The 8,031-nt window shown below is 40.0% G+C and overlaps 1 long non-coding RNA gene across 1 annotated transcript; it reads left to right on the plus strand.

Moving 5' to 3' along the window:
• The first annotated feature begins 1,250 nt into the window (after positions 1 to 1,250).
• Positions 1,251 to 6,788, plus strand: LOC113019757 (uncharacterized). Its single transcript, XR_003272107.1, has 4 exons — positions 1,251 to 1,281; positions 5,029 to 5,138; positions 5,695 to 6,640; positions 6,722 to 6,788. It is a non-coding gene; the product is annotated as an uncharacterized LOC113019757 (long non-coding RNA).
• The last annotated feature ends 1,243 nt before the right edge of the window (positions 6,789 to 8,031 follow it).

The following is an 8,031-nucleotide window of genomic DNA, read 5'->3' on the forward strand; positions in this document are numbered from 1 at the left end:
GCGAATGCGCACATGCGGACCACTTATGTGCACCCGTGTAAATAACATAATGTTCTGCCGGGTGTGTTGTTGGTTTTCTCTCGATTTCTGAGTCGACAAGCGCCTTTGTTACTGGGACCAGACATTTTAAGAAAGGCCCCCATTAGAACCCATGAGAAATGCAAGAAATGCATTATTGCTCAGTCTGCAATATCTTTCCCAGAACAAACACCAATTGCAAATAACATACTAAAAATAAACCTGAAAAATCTGTTTAGAACAGCGTGCTATGTTGCAAAGAGTGAACTACCACTGGCAAAATTTAGCAGTCTTTGCAAACTTCAAAAATCAAATGGCCTAGATCTTGGTTCCACTTGTCTCTTACCCGTGACTTCAGTGGAAATTTCAAATTCAGGATCTGACACAGACTGATTCATGTCCTACACAGTTCTTACAAGTTCATAGAAATTTCTGTTCAATTAGAACCAAGTATTTGAGTTGATGATTGTAATTTTTATACAATGTTGTAATTTGTTTTTCAACAATTTTTTGATTGATGTTTTGTTTCCTTTACAATATTATACTTTAATGTATAATATTGTAAAGGAAACAAAACAGGAAACAAAACATCAATCAAAAAATTGCTCTCTTTTTTATTCGGGCTACTTACATTTATTTTGGGCTACCAAAAACTGAAGAGTCCCTGCCCGAAGGGCTACCAGGGATTTTGAAATTTTGAGAGCCCTGAGATATATTTATTTTTTTAATTACTTTTGTTTCAGCAACATTAAGTTTAAAAACTGTACTTTTGAGTTAAAATATATATTTATAATTTTAATAAATGACAAATTAAAAAGGCATGAACATTTTTTTGTATCGAAAAAATATCGAACCGTGACACCAAAGTATCGAACCGAACCGAACCATGAATTTTGTGTATCGTTGCACCCCTAATATACATATATATATACATTAGGGGTGCAACGATACTCATATCGATATTGAACCGTTCGATACAGTGCTTTTAGTTCGGTACGCATATGTATCAAACAATACAAGATTTTTAATTTATTTTATCAACTTTCCTTCTGACTATGCTGTCTGTGTTGAGCGCTCAGTGGATCTGCGCTCGACAGTGCAGCCTAGGCGGAGTAGTCGAACACAGATTCACTGAGCGCAGGGCAAGCTAGCGAGACAGAAGTTAAGCTCTCCTTGCAACATGGCAAATTGGACCTCGCCCACCCTCATTCAGATCTGGCGTTTGGAATTATTTTGGTTTTCATGTGACGTATGACCCTGAAGGTAAGCGCGTCGTGGACTAAAGTAAAACAGTATGTTGGATGTGCCACGCAATGCTCAATTACATGGGTGGGAACTAGTGTGTTAGCGCAGTTAGCTCGTTAACGTGTTGGTCGTCTAGCCCCATGCACAGGGCGATCAGGGGTAGCTCGTTAACGGAGATTTGCCGTGTTGTGGCGTTAACGTCATTTCAACGAGATTAAGGCTGACAGCACTAGTGGGAACACAACGAATATGACTGCACATTTACTCCGACATCATCCTAGTGCAAAGACAAGTGGAAGCAGACAAAAACAACAAGCACGCATGCTACAAACTTTACCCAAGTCATTTAGACAGCCGTTAGCACACGATTCTCCTTATGGGGACCTGATATGTTTAATATGCTGCTGAGAATATAGCCCAGAAGAAGCGTATAGTATAGCTTTTATTTTGGAAAGAGCCATTTCTCTGTAATAAACTCTCTTTTCCAAAGATGAGTGATTTCTCGATCAGGTAGATTAATTTTTTTATTACTTTGTTTTTTCAGCAACATTAAATTTAAAAACTGTACTTTTGAGTTAAAATATATATTTATAATTTAAATAAATGACAAATGAAAAAGGCATGAACATTTTTTGTATCGAAAAAATATCGAATCGTGACACCAAAGTATCGAACCGAACCGAACCGTGAATTTTGTGTATCGTTGCACCCCTAATGTGTATATATATATATATATATATATATATATATATATATACACACACATATTCAACTGCTTGTTCACTGCATATATCATATGGCAGCAACTCAGTGTAGGCAGATATGATCCAGACGCCCTGGTGAAGTTCAGATCGAGCATCACCATATGGAAGAAAGGTGATTTAAGTGACTTTGAATGTGGCATAGTTGTTGGTATCTGACAGGCAAGTTTGACTGGTTTCTTAACCATGACTGTACTCAAATGTCCTCCACAGTTACCAGAAATGAATCCAATAGAGCACCTTTCGCATGTGGTGGAATGGGAGAGTCACATCATGAATGTGTGGCCAACAAATCTGCAGCAACTGTTTGATGCCAACAAACTTTCTAAGGAATCTTTCCAGCACCTCGTTGAATCTATGCCATGAAGCATTAAGGCAGCACTAATCCTGCTGAGCTCTTGTTGCGTTCATGCATGGCATGCAGTCGCACTCACTGGCAATCCAAGCCTATATCTATGTCCTGTGGGTCATCTGCCGATATGAAACAATGACTGATGAGAAGTAGTGGCCTGCTTCAAGCCGTTCATTAAGGATTATTATTTTCTGCTAAGATGAATGTGTCAGCCCACTCTTCTATGTTAGGTGGATTGCTGTGTTTAGATTCACACATAGTTGTTTCATAATTAATACTATTAAAAGTCTAATAAGCTGTTATTAACACTATAAATTTAACCCTTTCAACAGTGTTTCCTGGTGCAGGGTGGTGTGTGTGTCTTTGTGTGTTTTTAAAATTAAGCTGATCTGTCAGTCTGTTATCATAGCATAAGAGGAATCTTTACTGGTAGCTATTTTACTCCTTCATGAATGTCTTTCACCAGTAGGCTGATAGCTGCTGATGCTCTGATGCTTTCTGGTCGGGGATATCTGAGCTTCTACACCTTTGTGATGGGGTGTGTAGCGTGTGTGAGGATGGGCTGCAGTTTGTTCTCTTGTTAAGAGGTGTGCTTCTTTCAGTCGTCTCTAAGGTTTTAATGCTTCTTTGAAAGGGCCTTTCTCTCTATTATTTTGGCATTCCTCTACCATACAATGAGACAGCTGGCGAGAATGTTCTCAATAACATGTCTATAGTCCTGGACAGAAGGCTGATGGCTCAGACAGGCTTTATTCAGTCACCTGACAGAACTGAGTTTCTGCTATGCTTTCTCAAAAGTAAGAAAGTTTTTTCTGACAAACTCAGATTATTGGTGATGAACAGGATCAGAAACCTAAAGGTGTACACACGTTACACATCAGTACCTTTAATCAGCAGAGTTGGCAGATGGTTTGGTTTGCTCCTAAAATCCAGGTTTAGCTTCTTGGTCTTGTTGGTGTAGAAGACAAGACTGTCTTCTTTCTCTTGGGTAAGCGTCTCATTACCAGTAATTTGATTTATGGTTTCTCTTGATAAGTCCCAGGATGGTTGTGTCACCTGCAAAATGAAATGCAGCTGAAATTATGGGTAACTAGGCAGTTATCAGTACTGAAGTAAAAGAGACTAGGCTTGATAAAGCAGTACTGGAGGCTTCCAGTGTTTAGTTGTTGTTGTTTTTTTCAGCACTGCTGATACTGCTAAACGTCAGTAGTCTAGCTATTGGAAGTCTTTCTATCAAAAATTCTAAAATCCAGATGCAGGTGAGAAAGGTCCAGAACAGCTTTGCTGTTAACATATTGGGATAGACAGCGTTACAACTGAACTATTGTCCAGACAAGAAAATCAGTCTTATCAGTGAGACTTGTGAGACTGAGAGGAGAGCAACTCCCAGAGGTTTGTACATCAACCTGTTGAATACGCAAAATTAAATGAACTAGTCACTTGCATGATTGAGGAGCTTCATAGGTGCTGACGTGAGCACTACATAAGGGAAATATTTCTTGAGATTTGTATTTGTCTTTTTGAGAAAAGTTGCACAGAGTGAAAACCTAATCCAACATAGTATTAAAATATGTTTTTGTACAGCAAAAGTTTTCAGAGCTCCAGCTGACACTTTATCTGGCTCTGTTGCCTTATGGGGTGTAACCTGAAAACTGAGATCCTGTGTAAATCTCATCTGGAGAGTGATCTGTCCCAGACAGCATGGTATGGGTTCCTTAAGTCTTGAAGGGGTTATCAGTAGCTATAAATGGCATAGTCCATCTGAAAAGATGCTGTACCTATATCATTTAGCTGCCTTTATGAAAGACATTCACACTAATATGGAAGAAAGAGAGACAGACAGAGAGAACGTAACCCTCCTGGCAACCCACCGAGCCTGCTGGAGTGCCTGCAGTGAAATTCCTGGATCAAGTACTTATCCAGACTTATGGACCAAGGAATGCTCTTTAGGACCATAGCTATGCCAGTCCACCAGATATCAAAGGCTGCACCCATGCCACCTAACGTCCAACAGCTTCCTAGGATGTGACCTAAAGACTTCAATCCAAAATGAAATCCAGACGAATGCCATGGAGCGCACATGGTCAGTTAGAAGCTTAGAAGTTTATAAAGGTTAGGGCATCTTTGACCAATGAAGACCACAAAATAACTCTCTGAAGAACAGTTATAGTGTGACTACAGTCACGTGGCAGGTAAACTGTATTGAATGGGCCCATTGGATTACCTGAGAGCAGGCAGGCGATGGTAGGTGATTGAAAGATCGGTTCTCATCCCAGGATCTGGCTCATTCAGCTGAGTATTGCAGACCCAAGAATGAATTGGATGGGTTGTAACTCAGAGACAGAATAAGGAGTTGAATCCTGGTGAAATCAGGCTTAATATTATTGGGCAGAGCTATTATGTAATTATGAAATTAAACATAAAAAAAAAATCGGGGGGGGGGGGGGGGGGGGGGACTTGACGAGCATTCAGCTCCTTAGTTGCTTGGAAATACAAAAAGTTTTCGTGATTAGTACATACAATGAATAGTGGTTCTGCTTCTTCCAACCAGGATCTCCAAGAATACCACAGAATCAATATGAAATTCATATTTTTCTCCCTTGACAAACAGTTTGTTTTGCAATAAATGTTACTCTGTCTTTTGATGCTCAGAGAGGGTTTTGGAAATGATGAAAGTATCATCCAAGTAGACAAAGACAAAGTAACTGAAGAAGTACCAGAGGACATCTTTAACTATGCTGTGGAACAATACTGGTGTGTTGGTAAGTCTGAAAAGCATCACAAGATACCCAGAGTGCCCCAGGTGAGTGTTGAAAGATGTTTTTGATTTATGTCTCTCTTTATCTGCACCAGGTGGTAGGCGTTACAGAGATCCAGCTTTTAAAAAATGTAATTGTAATCATCTGCAATGGAAACAGAATAAGTAACAGATTGAATTCTATCCTGTTATCCTATTGTGAGGTCAGTCGATAGTTGAATTATGGTCTTTAAGCACTGGGTGGCATAAAATCAGTGGTGTCCTTGTTGTGTTGGAGATAAACAGACTTGTGATTGCTCGATAGGAACAGAAATACAGGTCAAGTTTTTTTAGCAGTATTTGCAAGATGACTATGTAGAGCCGAAACCTGAAGTTGCTCGGGCAGTATTTAAACCATTACAGCCATGGCCCTGTGTTTTGCCTACCCAGAGTATAAGTCAATAAAGTGGACTGTTTGACCACAATATAACTATTTACCAGATGCGATTCTTCTTTGTCTTACACAAAGAGGGCCATGTCCTTCCCTGCTGAATAATTTTTGTCTTCCTTTCACCGGACAGGTAATGACCAATTGCACACAGGTGAGTAGATTACCAACCATCTCCAGGTATGTGAATCAGAATGGTGGATACACATACACAAACATACACACACATACACACTCACAGAGTGAGAGAGCAACAAAGAGCAAGAACAATCAGAAAAAGCAGGTCAGCACAAGAAGACCAGGGGACCATGAAAATATCTTTTTGATATCACTAAACAAGTGTCCTGCTTCCTATAGTAAGAAAGATTATATATTCACATTTAAGTAAGATAGAGTTTTCATGAAAATGGTTAGAATCAGCTAAGGCAGCAGCAGGTTATGCATTTTAATACTTGCTGACAATGCTGAAAGACTTATTTCAGTGCTTCATGCACTTAAACCAAGGGTGTAAATGCTGTACTCTGTAGTTCTTCTGGTAAATAAAATAGCCTGCACCAGATTCCCAGATGCTGAACATTTGATGTCCATAGTTTAGTTAAAAACGTAATCTCTGGGGTAGCCAGTTTTGCACTCTTTCATGCTGTGGTCACATCTCTAGGCCATGTAGCCTGACAGTGAAAAGACCTTCTGGGGGGTCTTTTGGGTGAGCCATGTTTCTGTAAAACACAGAACTGAACAGTCTCTGATGTACTATTGTGTGATGACCTAGAATTCTGAAATACATCTGTCCATTTTATTATGCAGCAATTGCACATTTGCCAAGAGAATACTTGGCAGATTTTGTCATGGTCTGACTAGCCCTGCTGGGCGACCTGATCATTTATGTTTGAGTTTATTTAGATGGAGCCGCGCTTCCCCGGAGGCAGGTCCACCAACCCGGAAGTAGCTCCGTTCGGAGCTTCGGCACACCGCCGATTAATTAACATTCACCAGCTGCCATGAATTATCCGCCATCAGACCCCGGTGTATTTAACGCAGTGACCAGGCTTCAGTCAGCGCTGGATCATTATTCTAAGCTCGTTAGTAGTGTCTTGATTGTGTGCTTTTTCCAACTCGCTTTCGGATTGCTATTTACTCCTTTTTTTTGTCCTTCGCACTAGGAGGTGGAGAGTAGAAGACGGGAGCTGGGTGAATGGACCACGGGGGCCACGGCCGAGGGATTTCACTGGACTGTAATTGTTTCACTCTGTAAATAAATTCACTGTATCATTGCAAGGAGATCTTCGCTCGAGTCCGCTTCATCCACACACCACGACAGATTTATCTTACTGCATCTTTCAAAGCATCAGAGAAGCTGTTCAACTCAGTTCTAGCTGCCATTTCTCTTCAAGTGACCAGGTCTTGCCGTCTTCTTCAGCATCCTTTTCCCCTACTTAAAATTACTTATTGTATAATATTTCTTCTTCCTGCTAAAAACTTGAATTATTTCCCTCCTTATTATAGTGTGTCGTTGAGTAGGTATTTGTAGGTTTAAATAATTACATTATAATGTTAAATAAAATAAAATGGAAATTCAGTTTCATTTTAGGGGAATTAGACTGTTAGTCACAGACCATGTTATAAAGTGCAACAAGAAACACAACAGAAAAATACAGTTGGATAAAAAAGGACCGGTATAAAATAACCATAACAATCACGTGGAGTCCTTTTACATGCAATTACCACTTAAATGTTTTTTTGTCAAGCACGTTAGCCATTGTTATGTTAGCTGTTCACTGATTTTCTTTCCTTTAATGTGAGTGAAAAATGGTAAGATGTGTATAAACTCATACTTACAGACAGCGCAGACTGTTTGCTACAGTGACTCACGATTTCGTCTGGAGCTCCAGTGGGGGAATCTGAACACCTTGATCAGGATCCCTTGATTTTAGCAGCAACTTCCAGGACTGGAAAATGAATCCAAAATGAAATTACCAAAAGACATTTTCAGGCTCAGACTCCCATGTTAAAATGCCCAAATTTACAGCATTAAAACATGTGGAAGTTAAATAAAATGAACTGGGCCTCTCTGGATAGTTTAACCCATCATAACAACTGGAGGGAGACGGAATGATTTTATAACGCTTTGTCTATGATACTGGCATTAGGGGCCTCTTTGAGGGTTTGTTGTGACACAGGCAGCTGTAGCCCAGCGTCTGCTACTCTTCACCTTTGCTAATTGGAGTCACTGAACTGGACCTCTCCACCGTGTTTGTGTCATTGGTGTCTTTTTGAGCTGCATGGCTTGCTGTGTGTTGCAGGCCATCTAAGAAGTTTGTGCTTCAATTTGGGAAAGTGAACTTTTAGTATTTTATCTGGCTGTTACTTAGAAGCTTTCTAGCAAGGCTTGCTAGCATGTGCTAGCACTCTCATCCAAATAAGGTAACCTCTAGCTTCAGAAAACCAACATGGTAGCAGTCGAAACTCTTAT

The sequence above is a fragment of the Astatotilapia calliptera genome, chromosome 1, assembly GCF_900246225.1.
Source record: "Astatotilapia calliptera chromosome 1, fAstCal1.2, whole genome shotgun sequence".
Lineage (NCBI taxonomy): Eukaryota > Metazoa > Chordata > Actinopteri > Cichliformes > Cichlidae > Astatotilapia > Astatotilapia calliptera.